This window comes from Athene cunicularia (genome assembly GCF_003259725.1).
Source record: "Athene cunicularia isolate RWA chromosome Z unlocalized genomic scaffold, athCun1 chrZ_part1, whole genome shotgun sequence".
In the NCBI taxonomy this organism is placed as follows: Eukaryota; Metazoa; Chordata; class Aves; order Strigiformes; family Strigidae; genus Athene; species Athene cunicularia.
The window spans coordinates 32,110,766-32,132,635 of NW_020799142.1; positions in this window are offsets into that span (position 1 = coordinate 32,110,766).

The window sequence follows — 21,870 nt, forward strand, 5'->3', positions numbered from 1 at the left end:
CAAGCAGAAAAATAAATTCTGCTGATTTCTGCAGTGTGCAATTCACAGCCTAATGTAAACACATGCTAACAACCCCTGCCCCTCAGAGAACGGTAAGTGGACAGTAAAGAAAAAAACATACGGTCAGCAGTATTTTAAAGATAGAAAGTCCTTACTCTGAAGCACATAGTAAATCTATGGAAGAACAAGAATCTGACTCCACAGCCTTGAACAAAAGTGTGTCTATGTTGTGCAACATCCCTAAAAGGCACATTTCAGTCTGGCTTGAAGTCAGGCATTAGGAGTATCCTTTCATCAGCATTCAAGACCTGCTACTAAAGACTGTGTATATCTGCAAAATGAAGCTAGTTAGCTATTAAAATGTGGCAATTCAAGAAGCTGAGATGCGTTCTCCTTAAAACCAAAGGGATCATTGTGGCTCTTGAATAGACATAAAAGTTTATCTGGGTGCATAAATACTGTACATCTTTTGCAAGGCAGAAAAATTGAGGAAATATGGCTGTATGAAACTGTTACAGTTAGCCACATAAACTGCTGTCCAAGTCTTAAACCAACACCACTCCAAACCTGATTCTTTTCTCTTTAATAGTAAAACCACTGTTATAGAAAAGAAATCCACTGTGGGGCAATTTGTTCTCTTGCCACACGTATTTCAGCTACAAAATAGTCGGCAGCACTTAAACATTAGAAAGACTCCAGAGAAAGTTAATACAGATGATTAGCCCTAAAGGAGCTGTAAGATGATGAGAAGCTGAGTGAATTAAATTTATTTCCCTTAGTGTGAATCAGCGGAGTTATGTTGAGGTTTACAATATTTGTGTTCAGAGATCTCACCGCATCTGTATAATGGGAGTGATGTAGGGGGGTTAGTTTGGACAGACAGCAAATTGCAGGGTAGGGGGGACAAAGGACGGGGGGATATATGAGATCTTTTTATTCCATTTTTCTTTTTCACTGCTAACTGATTAAAGAAAGCAAGGGCATCTAGGATTCTGCATTTGAAAGGCTGCTAGATGACTGCAAGAAACATTAGGCTGCTTGAAAATGTCAGCACTTTACACTTTATGTAGGACTGAGCTGATTGCTACGGTGAAGAGAACATAAGTGATTCAAAGGTGAACCAGAGGTCTCCATGTTAGAGATGTGAATACGAGCAGGATGGGGGAAGGGAGACTGGCACCATAAAATGCTGAATTCGTTCTTCTTTCAAAGCAGGGCCTATAGCAATTTTATACATACTGCATTTTTATACAAATTAATGAGTGACTTGTTATCAATGAAGACGTCTTTAATTTAGAATCAGATCTAGAAAGGGAGATAACACAGTCCAGCAGCTTCTTTCCACAGCCTCCAAATCTGGAACAAACATCTGGCTAAAGAGCAAAACAGGTCTTGTTTGATGAGAAGGGAAGGGAAGCTGCATCTTAGCTAACTCATGGCCATTAATACAGGGTAAAATGTTAATGTAGAACAAGCTGCTTTCCTGTCCTGGGTATTAACAGGTTAATAATCATCCTGATGCTTTCACATGATTTGCTTAATGTGCTGAAGCACAATAATCGACAATTATTGTTTGCCCGGATTTTAAAATGGGCAGAATTCATCCTGGTTAGGTTCCTGGTATCAGGCACTCCACCATAAAGCGCTGGGGTCCCTTTACACCCTCTGGCTGCTGCAGTGAGAAATCGTCCTTCTTGTCCCAGCCACGCACCTTAGGATACCCTGCATCGCCTTTTGGCAGTGCTTTTCTTCACTGACCACAGAAAAATAGACAACAAATCTTACACACCTGACATTTGGTGGGAAAAAAAAAAAACACCTGAGCCCTTAGTTATCCTATGGGAAACAGTCCGTGCTTTTGCTGTGTGCATTTACTAAATACACAATATCATCTTTAAAATAATGTGCTTTCATTTGGGATGCCTTGGGTGACTAAATTTTTCTGAAATCTTACTTTCAAACAGCTGGCAGGTGAAAGAACCTGTGCTTGACAGATAGAAAAAGAAAAGATGAGACAAACTCTCAGGAAAGAAAGTCTTTTTGCTTGACGTAGTACTAAAAGAAGTCTGTGGTCAATTTAATATTTTACTTCAGTCCTGTCTTTCTGAAGACTGGTTTTTGGTTGGGGGTTTTTGTTGGGGTTTTTTTTTTAATGGTTTAAAAGCAGAGGGCTAAAACAAACCACTGTGTTGAGAAAATCCATTAAAAACCACACTGTGCTTCAGACTACAGACTTGTAGGAGATGAAACATGACCGTAATTTAATAATTGTAATTATGCCCTCTTTTTTTGGATCACTGGCTCTCGCAGGACTCAAGTTAAAGATTTTTGAGGACCTGTATGCAGCCTAGATTTCCATCATCCAGAGCAACGGACCACTTAAAGAAAACTATAGCTTCAGATGTTGCAAAGGGTGCTCAGTGCATCTGTTTATCCCAAGGATGGATTGTGCTCTCCAATCCTGCCCGCATTCCTCATTGCTCACCATGTGCTTGGATGGTGTTACCTGCACTCACTACATCTCTGGATGAACCCTAAGCATTGATCATGGTGCTACACTATGAAATGGCATCTCCAGAAGGAAAATATCTCTGTGGGTGATCAGGCCAGGGAGCACTGTCCGAGTACACACATGTCCAAGGTGCCAACAGTCAGGCCTTAGAAGGCTTCATGGATGAAGGGCTGATGGACCAAGACCTGGAGAATCCAGTGCAGTCATCTCATGGCCAGATGTACTCACAGAAGCCACTTAGGCTTGACATTACAAGATCAATTTCAGGCAGCATTGTGAATCAGTGCTAATTACTGCTCGGCTAGCACCAGATTGCCAGCTCAGCTCCAGGACAACACCATATTGCAGGAGATAATGGGATAATGGGATAATCTGGACCATGGGATAATCTGGTAATATTCACAGCACTGAACCACATCCTCTGGACTCACTAATCTGGATCATTTCTGCTTTAAGGATTTGTGTGAGGAAGACAGAGAAAGTCAGTGAGAGAGGGGAAAAGACCAAAAGGGAAGTTGCTCTCATTTCTGTCTTTAAAAGTCAGTGGAACTTCCCTCCCTAGCAAGCTCCTCCTTGCCTTGATGGGGAGGTTAGGACAGGTACATGAAGATGGTGTTAGAAATGTTTTATATTAGTCCTGAGAGTTGCTCCAAGCAGAAAAATATCTACCACCTGGAGAACTGAGACCTGCCCAAGAACTCCCAGAGGTTCTGTTGTGTAGCAGGCAAAGAAATCAGCAAGTACAGGGTAGCTCAGTGCATGGGAGACCATCAAAGAGAGGGCTTTTAAAAAAATCTTTTTGAGGTGAATTTACTACACAGACCTCTAGGGCATCAATCGGTTCTACTTTTACTGTTTCCCATCAACTAACCATCTGCAGGCAACACCTTTTAACAACTTGCTGTAATACATTTACTGGACATTTTGTCATTGTAGTATATTTGACATATCAAAAAACAGCTGGTAGAAGGCCATAAACAAAGACTTTATTACATATTGTTTATCGTCACTTTAGTTTTGGAAGGCTAACCAAGAACATTAACACATAGCAACATTTAGATGCATCTTTATAGTTGCCAGGAAGGCTAAAGGTTACTTCACTAATAATATGCAAATGGAGCCTTTACTGCATATAATGAATAATCACTTCAGATTAAAGGCAGAAATTTCCTTTAGTAGTACTTGCAATAAAACCTTTTGCATGAATTTAATAATTAATTTAAAGAATTATCACTTCACTGAGCCTGAATACATTATTTATTAAATGTAATTGAAGTATTTATTAGGCAAGTAATAAATGATGGACAACAGCAATGGGTGGCTTCACTGTTTTACAAAATAACCTCAGTCCGTGTTTACAAGCCTGTGCTTTACCATACAGCCTTTCTGTATTGTTATAACCAATTAATTATCTTCAGAAAAATAAATATAATTGCTTGAATTATTTGGTGGATTTTTCTTACCATTTAGTTCTTCACCTTGGATGTAAGAAAAGGAAAGTCAGAATATAGTTACAAAAGACTATATTGCACTGACAGTCTAAGCTCTATTTATGTATGAACATTTTTTTTTTACTCCTGACTCAATAAAACATAGGTTGCAAGTGTGTCTGTCCAACATCTGACAATCTCAACCTATACATAAAGCCAGAGCACTAGTAGCAAGTAAATTAAACGTTTTCCTTCAGATGAGAATAACATTGACTTCATTGACAGTAACAATAGTAGATCTACTGAACAATTCCAGCTTAAAATGAATTCATTAGAATATAATTAATTTAATAGCAGGAGGATAAACAAGTAGATCAGCAATGCCAGCTGCCCTTTTATGTTTCTGGAAGAGTCTAAAACATTACCACTGGTTAAACTGTTTAAAGACAGAAAGCCTGAAGTTGGTCCAAGAATGTCTAAACATCATCATGGGGCTTAGGAAGCCAAGGTAGCTCTCTGTCATGTAACTACTTTTACTATATGCTGCCGGGTCTAGAAGACCAAGCTTACAATTTTGATGTTCATTTTTACTAAATAGATCCATTAATACAGATGTTTTATTTTCTTCCTCATTCAACTGTCTATAATCAAGTTGTGGCAGGATTATATAATTAATGGTAGTGATTTTAGAAGTTACTGTTTCTCTTGAAAAAAAAAAATAATCTATTTTTCCTTTCATCAAGCTTGTCCAAACAGTCTAAGTCTAATATGGAAAGTTTACCTTCTGGGATAGGGTTTTTTATTCGTCAAAATGCTGCAGTTTTTCAGTTTTAGCAAAACATCCAGTTTCGATTCTGTTGTTGCTGGAAAAATCTTGATTCCTTGATATATGTAAAGGACAATATTTACTATACAATACAACAGCATTCATGTTCTTCTTCAAATGGATTCCACCTGCTTGTCCCACCACATGTTTCTACATAGTCAAGAAACAGATGAAAGGGTGGTCTTGGCTGAAATGTGTTGTTTTCTAGGTGCACTCAGCATGCTCTCTCCAGACTAGAAATAAAACCCAGAACTTGAAGAATTAATAGGATCACATAAATACTTAAAATCAGATGGGTCAAATTTGGGGCCATGTCCCAAGAGTTCTGGGAAGAAACTCCAAAGTTTACTAAGAAGAATTTTTTTTCCAAAAGTATTAAATATTTGTGCTTTTTTTTTTTTTTTTTTCCTATATCAGAAAAATTATAAAAAGTGAAAAAGTTCAGAAAAGTGTTTCTTCACTGCAAAAAGACCTCTGTCCATCTAAGGTATAGAGCATTTTTTTGCCTTTAAATCTATATGTCTTTAAAATAGTACACTTAACCATATTTGAACCTATTTTCCTTTTACAAGTATGAACTAAAACATAGGTTGGCATGTCATACTACAAAACCAGAATTTTAGCAATACCCTGAATCACTCCTGGATTATTTTGTCACAAATTAAAGGAAGATCCCCAGATTGTCTCCATAAATCTTCCTTGTCCTAACTTGCCCACCTGTATTTTAAATATGCTGTCCCAGACAACTACAAAGCTATCAATATTGACGTGTGCATCAAGACGTTGCACCGTAGAGATTTAGGAACGCGGTCTGTTCCTCTTAACAGCCAGGAGGTTCTTTGATCGTATTACAGGTGATGACACATGGAAAAGACATACGCTGTGAGAAGCCTTCCGGTCTTGTGGACACGTACATGCCAAGACCTAGTGCCCAGAAGTTAAAATTGGATACTGGAAGTGATCACTAGGGAAAGTGGCAGAGTTGCTTACTCTTTGTAATTTCGCGATAAGTCTGGACGTCTTCATATCAGTTATCTGCGTCCTTGAAGAACTTCTGTGGGGTGTCCGTATGGCTGAATCCCAAAAGATCTTTTGTGGAGACCTGCTGAAATTCTTAGTAATTGCTTCTGGTGTTGCAGTCTGTGATGTTCCTTTCATCCCATCTGATGATTCTTAAGGAATAATTAGAATAGTTGTGAATAATTAAAACCGAGGACTGGTTTTCGGTCCACTCTAGAGAGAGGAGAATGAAGATGTGGAAATCACTCTGTCCTTAGAAAACAGGTCTTTTATTACCCCATATAAATAATCCCTAGGGTGGCTAGGGTCGGTTGTCTACAGAGCTCAACTTTTTTCTGCTAGTTTTTCTATGGCTTGTTGTTGTTGTTGTTGTTATTTTAGTGTAATAGACTGAGATATTTTGTTACAAAAGAGTTACATAGCTGTTTTCAAAGATTTAATTGCTCTTACCTCAGGAAGCTTGTTAGATGTTGGGTGGGAAGATGCTCTTCCTCCCCCAGCTCTCCGAATGGCTGACAAAGGCTGGGCAGTGTGCTGGGTAAAATTTTCCCTCAGCTTTCACTGTGAACCCTTTCAACCACCTTAACTGATTCTCCCACTTGACTGTGTAGTACAAGTGTTTGATGTGATAAGTTTATACTTGTCCATAAAAGTGAAAAAGTGATATACAAGAGACACTCGTGACTCGTGGTCCATTATCATGATTATTAACTTCTCTGAAGTCCTGTAATGAACAATCTGACATTTATTATACAAGCTAGCAATACATCATTGCTTAATGCTCTGGATACTTCTGTATTGCTAAAAAGCTAAGTAATAATCCATTAAGTAGCCTGTCCCACCATAACAGATCTTTACCGGTCTTGGAGGGACAGCTAACAGGAATCTCTTGAGCTTTCTGTATATCTTTTGGATTCTGTTTCTTGTAATAAAGTGTCATCACAAGCTAAAAGCCTTGGCACAATAGTTTGTGTCCAGCTCACTCGTGTATTTATGTGCTACGGATGCCTGCCATGCCTATCTACTGTCGTACTTTGGCACATTATTGTAATTTATTGTCTGGCAAATTCATTTCTGCTTACGTGTCTGAACTTGTGTTTTCAGCTGTATGTTTGAGGATTAATTTTAAGGGTTTTTCTCAGATGGCCTTATATTTTATGCTTGGCTTTTTCAGTGATGTTCAGTTGTGGAAATGTTTAGTATCTGAACCAAATTAGCTGTAAATGCTTCCTGTTACACCTCCTTACACTGAATATCTGTAAGTAGTCCCGAAAACACTCCCACGGCCTGATTTTTTCCATTCTGTGACCATTTTCAGAAGTCTAGCTGATCTTTTCATATCAGTGCCTAGAAAGTGGTTTTCACTGGTTTAAATCTGTTGCTCTCAGCCAGATTTCGAAGATATTTTATCGCTAGAAACAACTGCCCAGTGAACACTTTAGGCACTTTATGTATCAGAGGGAACTTTTCAGATGCAAATCATATGAGCAAAACCTTTAATGATCACACTTTTTATTAAGGACACATTCATAAGTAATTTACAAAGGGCTACAAAATTATTAAAAATCAATAATCTGATCTGAAATCAAACAAATAGATTGATGTTATAGTGTAGAAGAATCAACAATATATTTTACTGGTATGTTTAAACCATCTTTATCACATGTTAATTCTGTCAGTAGCAAGCCTAAAATATCTACTGATCTTTTCGAATCTTTTAGTGGTGTTTTATATGAACACCTTTCAAAAAATTATTGATCTATTCACTAATGTTCACTTTTTACAGTCCAATATATCCTTCTAAAATAATCTACACTTACTTCCTCTGGGATATTTATAGAGAAACTTATTCCAGTATGTCAAACTCTGTGAAAGATTTTTTTCTTAAAGCAGACATAAAAATGTGGTTTTGTCACATAAACTCACACTCAGTACATAAGAATTTTTGTATCAATTTTAACTTCAGGCCGCTATTAGTTATTTTATGATCATTAAAAGTGATAAAACTGCATCAGTAATCTCAGCTACAAAAGGTGTATCTATTGGCTTCTAGTTTTATGTTTAGAAAGGAAACAATGAGCTGCCTGAGGTCATGGGACAATTCTTGGTATCAGCTGCATTTTTAAGAAGTTTTTATACTATATGCATACATATATTTAAATCATGTACAAATATGGGGAACACACAGGGATGGGTTTAACCACATATGACACATGTATTTGCTTATTGATAATTTCCACTAACTATACGTGTATGTAGCTATGTCTAAATAGTCCAAAGCAAAATACATTCAAGGATAACTCAGTAAAGTTATGAAAAAAGCCTTAACAATCACAGTTCTTAAATTAAAGTACTAGGATATGACGCACAGTCAGCAGTAATGGAGGTGAGCAAAAATATCACCTTGCAAAGTACAGTGTAAACAAAATGATTAGCAACCGCCCACCCTCAAAATAAAAAATAACAACAATCTTGTTTCATAAAACAGACTAGTCCCCTTTGGCTCCAAAATAAATACCAGCTTGTCAGACTGTTTGACTATATGAAGCACCTGGCATGCTCTTGATACTATCCAGGTTGTAAATCATAATGAGAAAATATCACAGACCTGGGCTCAGTGACCCATGTGGTTCTCTTCATCTCTCTGTTCCTGTGATTAACTATTCAAACAAGACCTACAGAACCTGGTCTAACTGATCTGCTTATCTTTAGATGGTCAGGAATATCTCTCCATCTGTTTTCTATATATCCATCCCTGTGGCACCTGGGATAATTAAGCATAAAAGTGCAGGCAGGACTTCAGTCAGCCTGCTTGATCTCTTGCAACCTGAGCTTCAGTTTAGACCTAAATCTTTAATGTTCTTATGGGTTGGATTGTGCCTTTAATAAAGCTCCTGGCTTTGTCTGATTTTCAGATGCTGAACCATTTTAAGGTGTCTAAAGCTCAGCGCAGAAGATCTATGCCCAGAAGGTTTCAAACAGTCAAGCAGGTCACCAACGAAATCCTGGGAGGGTTAGGTGTTCAGACATCCTGTATCCCTAAAGCAATTGAAAGACATGTCTAACCACTACAGTGTACCAAAATCCCAGGCACCTAAACTTATATAAGGGTCATTATTTTTGTTCTTGTAGAAGATAGCTCCATTCAAACTGCCATTATCTTTCACAGAGTCAAATTTTTCTCTTTGCAAAGCAGTCACACAAGAAGCACCTCAGCCAAAATGCTTGACGGTGCAAGATGTAGGTTGCCACATAGGAAGCAGTCATTTAGGAAGACCTTCACACATTGGATTTTTATTTTCTTCCTTACACTTCAGAAAATACTTTTTTGAAGAATATTTATTGTGTCTATTGAATAAATCATACAGGTTTATAGTATTTTTCACCTCCTTTATTAAAAATGCCCTTCTTATTCTACCTCCCTGTGTTCACATTCCACTGCTCTGCCTGGTTTTCTTCACTTCTCTAAATATTTGTCATTAGGTTATTCGGAAAAAAAAAAAAAAAAAAAAAAAAAAAAAAAGGAGATACGAGATAGCTTATATAAATGCCAAGTTGGCTGTGTTCCTCTGAACCATCTGCACTTCTAGCCATGGTCAGACTAAATGTCTGCTAATGGCCCCCTTCTTCTATGATCCATTTATATGTCCCTCTTTCTCTTTTTTTCCTTTTTTTTTTTTTAAGTGGAAAACAAATGGCATTATTGGACCTGCTCCGCTTCAATGCAGCTGTGAATTGCAGGCCTAGAAAGGCAGCCAAGGAGAAGTCAGACAGCAAAGCCTTTCTGCTTAGAGAAGCAAGGCCAAAACTGCTGATTTGGCTTCATTTTGATACATGATATATTTTTTTAATCTATAAATTTTAATGTGGCCCTTAGAGGACATATTTTGAACTGATGCATTTTCCATTTCATTTCTTCTTCCCCCACCCTTTAGAAGCAAGGAGGTTTGTTGGACTTTTTCTGGATTATAATTACTGGACCCTGCAATTTGTTAATCCATCTGCAGATAGGATGAAACTTGAAATCAAGCCAAGTGATATGTGGCTGATAAGACAGTGGTCAGGATCAGTTTCCTGCAGGATTAGGCTTTGGCCATAAAACAATGTATTCTCAGTAGTGCTTTGATACTAGTGAAAGGTATATTTTGTGAGAAGCAGGAGAGGGGAAGTGGAGAGGAGCCAGCAAAACGGGGCCCTGAGTCCAGCTGGGATCTCCAGGTACTGCTGTATTATAAATAACAATTAATCATTATTCTCTAAAACTGAATACAAACCTTCAGTGTTTCCTCTTAGAGCCTGGCTATTTTGCAACAGCCCATCTTTGTGATGCTAATTTTCCCTATGGTCAAAAGACTTAAGTAGTCGAGTGTTGACTCATTGTCAACAGCACTGACCCACTGTCAACGGCTTCCACATGCATCTATAAGGATACGTATCCAGCCATGCTTTTCCCAGGCTGTGTGAGCAAAGACCCTACTCTGATCTGGAAATCCCATAGTTGTGTTCAGATAGCATCGGGCCAAGATCCTGTGTCAGGAGGTGTACATTACCCCAGGAACAGCTCTTCAGTCACAACACAATGAGGTTTTGGACTCAAACCTGGCTCACACTCTGTGAATTCACTTGCCACGCTGAACCTTTCCCTGTAATTCTTCCTTTTGCTCACGGTTTGAAAAGCAGCCAGGCACAGCACCCCAGCAGTGAATGACTTGGGAAAACACTAACAGCAGAGCCAACAGCTGAAGTGTCAGGATCCACATGACCCTCTTGAGGGTGTACAGTGCAGGTCTTGCCTACTGAAGAGCTGCTCCTCCTGCACACATGATCCACCCCTCTTCCCACCACTCTCTATTGTTTTGTCAGGAAAAGGGAAGAACTCAGGGGAAGCAAGTGATGGTTTAAATGAAATCAGTGCACTGATGTGTCACATTTCAAACAAAAAAAAAAAAGGATACTAAGCTCCATCAAAAAGTCATTATGGAAAGATAAGCTTTCAGAGTTCCTCTCGTTGTCTTTAAACTATAAATTAACACATGCATGTGAACCACCTCTCCTAAAATCTACCCAGGCCCCATGACTGATTTAATACAGTGAAATAATCACACTATAATAGTTTTCCACCCATTAAAGGTGATGGTTGGGATCTTCAAGAGTACCAAGTTTTTCACTGAAAATCACTGGAAATTGGGTTACTAAATACCTTGGACAATCTTGACAGGGAGTCTTGAATTAGAGCCCCTGGATCCTCGTTTCACCACCGACACACGGGTTCTCAATTTTCAAAGAAAAGATGCCCAGCACTTAAAAAGTCCTTGCTGACATCAGCAGAGGGTGTGATACGACTAGTACTCCTGAAAAGGAAGGCTGCAGTGGATACTGAACCCTGCCTGCTGTTTGTTAGGGCCAGATTATAAAAAAAATTAAAAAAAAAAAAAAAAAAGTTCTCCCATGTGTTGCACTCCTTCTCGCTGCACAGTTATTTTGAGTGCATCTATTCCACTCCAAACAAACCACAAACGGAGGTATTCAGCACAAGGGGCTGTCCTCAGATGAAGTTCACCTTATAGTCAATTAACCTTGCAGAAATAAATATTTTTTCCTCCATCTCCTTTTCCCTCAAGACCACTCTGTGAATGTGTGTGTGTGAGCGCGCACACGCGTGACCTTTCGGAGGGCCTTATTTTCTGGGCAAACAGCCAAATGCTACATTTTCCTCCCAGCCCTAGGCTGTTTCCAGCCTTGGTGAAGACAGCAGGTTAGAACCATTCTTTGTGTAAGGACTGACTCTGTCAGTCCTGGTACCAGGGAGAGTTTGCATTTGGAGTTTCTTAAAACTAAAAATAAAAACAGTGAGGAATGTACAGAGTAGAGGCTGCTTTCACCTCTTCACAAATTAAGCCCAGATTAGCAGAGGGCGAAGAGGGGTTCCTAGACATGTTGCTGATGAGTCTTGTTGAGCCAGCGCTAATCGTGCTTTTCTGTGGCAGGTGTGCATTTCCCAGCAGACCCCAGCCTGCAGTCTATTCATGAGCCGCTCTCCCCACAACCTTGCCTTTGAGGCCCCCAAGGCCAGGTTTCAAAATTGCTTCCTTCAATTTAATCCTGAGTTCAATAGAACTAAAACAACAATGGAAATCTCAGTGGTGGAGAGTGCAAAAGTAAATTGCTAGTATAGCTTAGAAGTTAGACATGAGCTGTGCCTCCTCTTCCTCTGTTCTCCTGAAACTGCAGGGGCTGATTTATATGTATAGGCAGATCTCTACTTGTGAGCAAAATCACACAAGCTCACATCGCCAGGAATAACACCATTACTTTTAATGGAAATAAGCCATTCATGACCCTAAGCTCTGAAATAGTTCCACAGAATGTGTGGAATACATAAAGTTTAAGATTTCCTTCTAAAGAAATATGCTGCGGATTTTTGCCCCAATAAAAATTTAAAAAATTAAAAAAAAAAAAAAAAAAAAAAAAAAAAAATATTGTATTAGACTTTCTCTTCCCTGTGAAAATCTTTCTCTTGGAGGCAGCAGGTACTGGTTATAAAAGTAGGAAAGATTAGTAGTGAACAAGACCATGAATAACACAGGAAGGATAACTTGTCAACAGATAATAGTAATTATTGCAGAGTTCAGTTCACAAATAAGTAGAGTCAGTGTAGAAATAATCCAGATTCTCAGTTAATCACTGGCTTTAGCTATTGCAAATGATTAATTACAATGGCTTCCCTATTTCATCTGAAGCCATCTACCCAACTGCCAGGATTACAGGTCATGTGCTCACAGAAGAGCAAACTTGTAAAACCATGAGTCTCCTGTTTTATACAGAAATATTTGAACAGGATCTCTTACAAAAACATGGGAATAAGAGTAAAACCATGAGCCCCGTCTGTGCGTATTAGATACACTCTGGCCCTCATTTTATACACAGAAGTCAATAAGAATATGGTAAAGTCACTTTTGTGAAATAGGTTCTTGGCTGGGTTTTATATATTATTTCCTTTTGCTTTCTAATATTCTTGTCCAAAGCTTTATTCTGAGAGATTTGTAATTGCAACAAAGAGGATTAGTTTGATATCGATTTTGCATCTGTGTGAATACATGCCTCTTAAAACACAAGAATAACCTGCTACTTGGATCAAAATTTGAGGTACATAAAAATCAGTGTGGAGCAGCCCAGAGAACATCAAAGGTGCTCCAAAATGAAGCATAATGAAGGGTAATATAAGGAGGAGTGTAGCCAAAACAAAATAGTGGTACACACTAAAGGAAGCACTTGTTCATTTTGCATCTTACAGTGCAATTAATTCACTGTTATAGTTACATACCCAGTCATAAGAATAAATAAATGGATGCCAATAGACTGACTTTTGGAATTGGGGATCTGTAGAGAACTCCTCAAGAATTCTTTTTTTTTAAACTACCCTTTAAAAAATCACATAAACTAGATACCGATGCCAAAAGAGGATGGCATCTCATGTCAAAACATGAAAAAAAGAGAAACAAAAATAAAAGTTTCCACATCTGGCCACAGTGAATACCCAGAGCACCTTAGAGAGGCTGTGAGTAACTGCAACACAGGTACCTGTACAGGGCTTAATGGAAGTACCCAAAATGTTGGTTCCTTCTTCCATGAATGTCTGATCCCATAGTTTAGAATAAAATAAATGTTAGAGGTTTGTGACCAGCTTCTAAACTCATGATCCTTTTTGATGAAGAAAAGCATCAAAACAACATTTCAAAACTTATGAGCATCTATTTCTGTAAATTACATTGTCTCCTGCTGAATATCTTGCTGCTATTACTGTACTTGTAGTTACAATTCAAGACAGAAAAAATAAGCTGATTAGTTGATTTTCCCTTTCAGTTGTTTCTTTCAATTTTTAAATTTCTTTTAATACCAAAGTTAATTTATGTTGTATGGAATTAATCTCTTCTTTATAGAATGAAGAAGTTGAACAAATAGAGACACAGAAAGGCAGGAGAATTTAATCTTTCTTTCACAAGTCCGAAGCCTGCTGATGTGCTTAGGTCAGTGATCCTTAGCTTCTGTAGCTTAGGAAGCACTATATGAATTATTCCTTATATCACAGCACTTCCCAGAGACCCAACTGTATTGGCTGTGCTCAGTACACACTTAGACTTTCTCTCATGAGCTCACAGTCTAAATGTAGGTGATAATGAGTAAGGAGAAAAAACTCTCAACAGGTCATTTGTTTTAGAAATTAAACATGGATCTTCCAGTCTGACATGGACTAGATCCATTAGCCCTGCTTTCACCTGTGTCGAATATATTTGGACACCTTACAGGTACAATTGTGTATCTAGCTTGTTACTAAGATCACTACCAAATTCCGGACAGCTTATTAAGTGTTCAGGTACTGTAGTAATTAGCTGAGTCTAAAATCCTCACCAGATAAAAAAGGCTGAGAGAATGACCTTTAAATCTCCTTGCCTTCATTTTGGCATTTTATCAGAATTTTACAGTTGCTTTTTAATATGTGATGGTGTAGAGAGTTTCCAAACTAATTTCATCTATATCCAAATACGAAGTTACTAGAGAAATACTCACTCACTACAGCAACTTTGCCCAGGGAAATTTGTATTTTGAGACCTAAAATGTGTTCATTCGTGTCAACCATTTATAGTGACTCAGATGGTATCTCGATCACAATGAGCAGAGTGCTTCATTCCCAGCAGAACATAGTGCACAGTGTAGCTAAACCATTCTTAAAATTACTGTCTGCAATTTAAGATGAGTCAGAGACAAGCTCTTCTCCTTCTGTCAAAATCAACACCCGAATCCTCTTCAAATAGCCTTTGTGTTCTTTGGAGTGACTCCTCTCCTCCCACAGGATTTGTTGGCAATTCGGCAAGAGTTTAAATCGCTTTGGGTGAGGGCCCCTCTGCAGTGCTCTTATTCACAGGGTTGTGGGCAGGGATGTGGTCTATCCGCAGAAACACTCTTCACAGAGAAGAGAGAGCAGAAGACATGTTGTGGTGGTGGGAGTGAAACAAAGCAGTACTGACAGCTCTTCTTTGGAGATTTGAACTCTACTTGTCCACGCTCCAGACAGTCTTATGCTGTCAACCTTGAATAGAGTGAAGAGTAGAGATATTTCACCAGCGCTGCTAGATTTGAGCCCTTTGCTTGAATTGAAATTTGTAAATGTTGAGCTTTTGATTATATGTTAACATTTGCAAAGTCATAGAACCAAGAGGTGATGCCTTTGCTCTTCAAGGGAATTCCCATTCCTGGAAATGGAAATTCCTGTAGCTTTTCACCATGTATTTTTTCCACATAAGACCAGTTCCCTCATTGATGATGAATAGTGATCGGTTCAGGAAAAAGATGTTTAGCAGTAACCATGAGCATGCTGGTGATGAAACCTGAATAAAAACCTAGTCTGAATCAGTAGAGCTTGCTCACCTCCCTTCAGATAAATCCTTCGGCATGAATACACACACCTACTGTTGGAAGTACTGTCGTATTGTAGCACCAAAAGAATCTGAAGGAATACGTTTGTCTAAAACCTTAAGTTACCTAAAAATCTCAAACTTTAGATGCACCATCCTGCTGAATGTAATCACTGTCTAGTAGAGCTAATGAGACAACACAGCTGTAGAGTTCTGGCATGGAGTTAGCCCCCATCAGCTAGAGAGCGATGGGGGCTATAGAGCTAGTATTGCAGGATGTCTTAAAAAAAATAAAACATAAGTATGTTTTCAGTTCTGAACAAATTATTGTGTGGTGTAATATTGCTATTGCAATTGAACTGTTGGGCCTGAAACCTCTGGGTATAAGTGCTGTGGATTTCACCTCCTTGTAGATAGATTCCTTTTTCCATTTCCTGGAACCTAGTTATAGTAACGACAGATAGAGAGAGATACTCTTGTGATTTATATCACAGCTGCCACCACGGTATGTGATCACTTGTGGTAGGAGATATGGATGCCAGTAACCTAAGAGTTACTTAGATTCCAAATCCTATAATGTGTTGGCAGAAACCTTATGACTCCATTAAGTTGTGTTACACTGTATGGAAAATAGACATATCAGTCATCTTCGGTTATATATTTAGAACTCATGTGATATTTAAAAGAACAATGATCTTTAAGATACAAAAATAGTATACTCAATTAATCTATTCTGCTCACTAACAGACTTAGTTCGAGTTACATGTCAAGTGAAATTGTCCCAGTGATTTAAATCCACGGCAGGGAGTACTAAAATTAACATAGTACTGAAAGCTGGGTGAGAAAAAACGTGCATGCACAAGGGAGCTGTGATCTATCCCGGAGCTTTGTGCAGCCTACCGGAAACAAAGGCAAAGTAAGGAGGTGCTGGGTTGTGCAAGGATGGAAAGGAATGATGCTGTGGGTGCTCGTGTCTTTCTCTCCAAGCGGGAATCCGAGACCGGTGGTTTGAAACCCCTGAGCTGAACTTTCCCTTGCAGTTAGGGAAATCGAGGTACTGAGGCAGGCAAATGGGGATGGGCTGCATGGGGCGTGTGCAGAAAATGCTGGCAAATGCATTATTATTGAACACATGGCTACGCAGAGAGCAGAATGGATGATACAGAGGAGGAAAATGACCACAGTCATTTGTCCTGGAGTATTCTAGTTCCAGGGATGTCACGGTCCAGCATAGTTTTACTTGCTATTCATCTCCACCATTCTGTACATAAAATCAGGTGTTCATGGACAAGGGAAACACTGCAGGAAAAAAAAAAAAAAAAAAAAAAAAAAAAAAAAATCTCCGGTAAAAGGGGATTTAAAAAAACAAAAAATCCAGAATGAAGTAGGAAGTGCCAGACTGAATCAGACACGTGGACTATCTAGTATGTATCCAGTCTCCAGCAGCAATCCGGGCCAGATGCCTCTAAGGAATGTGTACTAAGCCTGCAGAAGGCAGATGTTGGGTAATCTGTTCTCAGTGAATGTTTCATCCTAAATCATAACAGTTACAGTTTGGTCTAAACCCTGAAACACGAAGTCTTACATCCCTTTCACAAAGGTTTTTTTGACATTATCTATGGTCATTCTGGATATTCCTGTTACTTGTGCAGATTTTACTAATTTCTTGGCCCCAATGACATCCTGTGGGGAGGAGATCCATAGCCTGGTGCCAGAATTTCAGCCTTTCCTTGGGTTTGAATCCCTTGCCTTTCCATTTATCAGAGTCTTTCTGTTTCTAGTTGTTTGTATAAGTGTACATAGTTCATGGCTTATTCTTGATTTTCATCTTTATATGTGCCCCAGAACTAGATGCTGAACTTCTTTAATATTGAAAGGCTACATGGGATGAACTAAAGATCTCTACATAAGGTCATACAGTAACAGGTCTGCCTCTGCAATTGATGATTGTCATTGCAAACTGTATTTCATCTATTCCTGACAATCAGGAGGTGAAAGTATGAGTTCAACTCTTCTTTTGTATAAGAAACAAGAATTTTACTTCTTCCTGTCACTTATCTGGACTGTGTCGTATCTCTAAGGGTGGTCACAGTTCCTACACAGAGTGATCCCAGACCTTCCTGTTTCACTTTGCATAAAAGAATGTAGAATTCAGATGGTTCAAAAGAGGAAATTTAAGTTAGTTATTTCAATGTATTGCCCAAAAGCATTTAATACAATTAAAAAAAAAAAAAAAGGCACACCTAAGGAGCCCAACCTTCACATTTTTCTGAGGACATTTGCAGTTTGCATGTAAGATGCAAACAGAAGTTCTTATCCATGGAAAAAATGAGGTGAGATCTAATTGCAGTCTTTGACTATCAAGGAGGATTGATGACAGACCCAGGCTCTTCTCAGAGGGGATCACCAGATGCAGCAAGGGAAATACCCACTGGATATAAGGAAATCTTAAGGACATCTTTTTCACCCAGAGAGTGAACTCAGAACTCAGCTGAACAAGGCCTTGAGCAACTAGATCTAACCTTGAAGCATAACTTGCTCTGGGCAGGAGGTTGGACCAGATGACCTTCAGACATCCACTTCCAACTTGAAATATTCCATAAATTTGTGATACTGTATGATGCTTACCTGGGATTAAGCTACCTGAAATTTGTCTCTGTCCAAACTGCTATTTAAGATTCAACAACCTTCAAAATCAAACTTCTTCTCAAGGAAATGAAATCTTTCAGAGGGAAAAAAAAAAAAAAAAAAAAAAAAAAAAACATTGTCCAATACTAATTAAATTCTGTATTCGATCTTCAGTCTCTGCACAGTGATGAACCTGCTGCCGTGATAGCCTGACAGTTATTTAGATTTATGACTGTAAGGAAATTTAAAGCTGAGGAGAGATCAAACCAAACTAAATAAAACAAACAAACAAACAAACAAACAAACAAAAACCACCAACATTTTATTTTGGCTATGAATTTAAAGCATCAGAAGAGCGAGCTCACACCTGATGATTTTGGTTACTTCAGTAAGGGCTGATGTGAAGCATTAGAGTAGTTCTGTAGTTATATCTATATCTCTTCTACTTTTCATCAGTGCTTTGACACTGGTTAAAATCTCCTTCCTGGTAATTAAGGGAGAGAAAAGGTTTGGGGTAATTATTTTTTGCATAAAATCAATCTGAGAATCCCATAAATTGTCTACTATCAGGTAACATAGCATGGTTTAAAGATCTTTGAGCCAGTAGTCAGCGAAATTGGTGCACCCACACAATGCAGCTCAGAGGTGCTAAGTGTGTGTTAGATTTACATATAAAGAGTATATCCACAGTGCAGGTCTGCTTCAAGCCCTCTCTGTAGGGACTGTTAACAGTTATGCTGGTTATGGAGCCAGCTAGGGCAAGGGCATCCCCATCACCTCCACCTCATGCACCTTTGTGCTCCCTGGCCATACCCCTCAGTTTTTGCGTCATCACTAATCTGCCAAACACGATGGCATGGGGACATCTAATCTTGTTATTCACTGGTGAAACAAATACAGGTCACCACCCCTTGGGGATTTGGTGAAGAGCATCGCAGAGAGCAACCCTGGTGATGAATGGATAGAGTGATGGTGTGATTAGATCTGACATATGTTGTCATAAATCAAAACTGACAGAGGTGCCAGAATTATTTCAGAAAGCTCTGTGCAGGCTGGAATGTCCAAGTCTTTCAAGCAAAACATAAAACCAAAATCCTGACCCTTCTTGTCTTTAATAAGCCTACAACCATATTTTAAATAACTGAGCTTAGCATGTGAGGACCGAGGGCAAAGCATTTCCTGATCAAGAGCAGCAAGACACATGTTAAAAAGAGTGGGTAGATGGAGGTTTTCCCCCTCCTAAGGATGCAATATAAAGCTTTCATCTAAAAAGAGGCTCTCATCATTAGGTGCATAATGCTGGCACTTGGACTTATTTCTGTGCTCCCAGCAAGAAGATAAGAGGATGCTGATCAGATCTTTAAAATATATATATATATATATATATATAAAAAATACCCTCACCCCTTCCAGAACTTTTATCTCAAAAAGATGGAAAATCTGGATACCCTGTGAAATCTATTAGAAACTTTGTTGATGCTGCTGGTTCTCCATGGAAGCTGTTCAGATTCTGTGCTGAAAAGTGGGAGAATAAAATTCATAGGCAGGCAGGCTGTCTGGAAGTCAGATCATGACCTCCTTCCTGCCCTGATTTCCCCACAGTTTTGATTGGAAATAGGATTATACGGTCCTTCCTGCTCTGAGGGGAGGGTTGGATTAGGTGACCTCCAGAGGTCCGTTCCACAAAATTACTGCAAGATTCCACGATTCTTTCCTAAACAGTTGTGTAATAGCAAGAAACATCCATCATGCTTGGCCATAATTCAGTTTATGCTTTTTTTTTTTTTCCTAGCAAAGTTTGAAATAAAGAATGATACGATTTTGCAATTAAAATAAGAAGCTTTAATTAAATTGTGTTCTCTCCCCTCTCCTGAGACTACACAGTCCTCGAGTTCCTACTAACAATATTTCACACTGATAACCCACAGGGATTTATTCTTAGAATTTTCTGTTATTCTAGTTCTAAATGTTCCATGAGAAGAAAGGAGTGGCTTCAAAGTGAGATTTTCTGTTTCCTGAAGTTTTAATCTACTAAGACTTCCAAGAACATATTAGTTACAGGAGATGAAAACAGGAAAATCAAATTACAAGATTTATAAAATCAGCCCAACATTGACTTGCAGAATATTAGTAGTGCATAAATAAGAACAAATTCACAAGGGTGTATATGCCTTCCTTTAGCCATTTCACCTATTTTCCCATGATGGCCAGTAAAGGTACAGTATATTCTTGTTTTTAATAACATTTTTAGCTGACAAAACAAGGCAGTGGTTTACAAATATTTTCCCTCTCCAGTTAACTGGTGAAGACCCATCCTGACATTTTCCTTAACGAACCAGTCATCTTCCTGAGTTGGCAAGAGCTGGATATTTTTTACCAGGCCTGCATGTGTAACTGCCTTACAGAGCACTCGAGATTGGGTATCAGTCAAAACAAGCATAAGTGAAAATTTACCATTTTAGCAGATGGAGTCAGAACAGCTCACTTGCATACAGTAAAAGCCTTAATATTTCCACAGCTGGCAAGTTTCCTGTGGTCTAAAGAATCAGAGCTTTTGCTTTTTTGAGACAGAAAAACTAAATCAAGCTTTAATTCAGAAAACCTTTTGTGTTTAAAATCTCAAGATGCTTTAGAGATCTTCCCACTCAGAAGACAAAACAAAAAGGTGAGCCTATCTGGGGGGAAAGTGTAGCTTTCCTCCTCTGCTCCATCCCTTCTGAAGTGAAAGCAGTGATGTGGTAAAAGTTCAATTTTGGCTTCTGTTCCTTTTTTTACAATTAAGCTTTTCTTGATGCTGCTATTTGGCCAGAGATCTCACCTCTTGCCTCTCCTGACTAATAGAATAATGTCGACAGAAGTCTGCAGTGTAGAGATCAACTTCTGAATTTTATTGTGTTGCTTCTGTGAAGTCCAGTGTAACAGGAGAGTGTGTTATGAAACCAGCCATTAATAACACGCAGTTATGAGTCACTTAGTACACACCGATTTTGTCAAGAGCAAAAACCCTTTCTTGGAAACAGTCTCTGCTGGAAAGTTAACTATTTCTGACAGCAGGCTCTTGGACTAAAATTGTCTTGTCCACGAGGTAGTTAAAATCCTTTTATAAGACCATGCAAATTGAAGCATATTTGTTCACACTTTTCTTGACAGTCAGGACATTTTGAACCCAAAGAAACTTTGTCAGAGCTGGAAGATTGTAGTGGGGCTGCACTAGTTTCAAAGGACATTTCAAAGGAAGAGCTAATGCTTCTCCCACTCTGCATGGCTTGGTGTAGGCACTGGCACGAGATTTACAGCTGTGGGATTTGAGCTGTTGCCCTTGCACAGAGGTGGGTGAAGGATGGACAAATACTGCTCAGAATCAGAAAGAATAAAGTCCTGAAAACTTGGTCCACACCTGTGTTGTAGCTACAGGGTGCCACCTCTCCTTAAACTACAAGGTTCAGCTTTCCTTCAGAAGGTGGATATTGCCACCTCCATGCTGAAGAAGTCAGGAGTCATGTTTTCTTTCCAAGGGGATCTTCCTTTGAAGCAGACAAATACCAAAACTGAGAAAGTTGCCTTGAAATGGATCTGTCACTGCCCTCTGAGTACGATCTGCTCTTTAAGTGTGGCGTTGGAGTGGGAATCTTGGGTTCTGCTCCCAACAATTACCACAATGACGTTTTTCCAGCTACAAAAAAAAAAAAAAAAAAAAAAAAAAAAAAAAAAAAAAAAAAAAAAAAATCTTTTTTCCCCCACCTTTTATGACTGGTAGAGCTAGATGTCATTCAGAAGGTGCTTTGACACTTCCAGCTATATGTTTTATTATTCGAAAGCAGTATATCAAGGCAAAATTACCTTCAGTTGTCTGTCTTCCCTGCATTGCACACAGGCTCCTGTTGTACTGCTGTTATGTGCTGTAAAATGTCTGGTCATACCATTCTCTGGCTAAATAAAAAAGATATATTCCACTGACTGTGTATTGAAATTGCAGCTGTAAGATTGCTTGACAAAAGTCTAACCATCTTCGGGCAAATAAGTGACTGGGTTTCACAGATA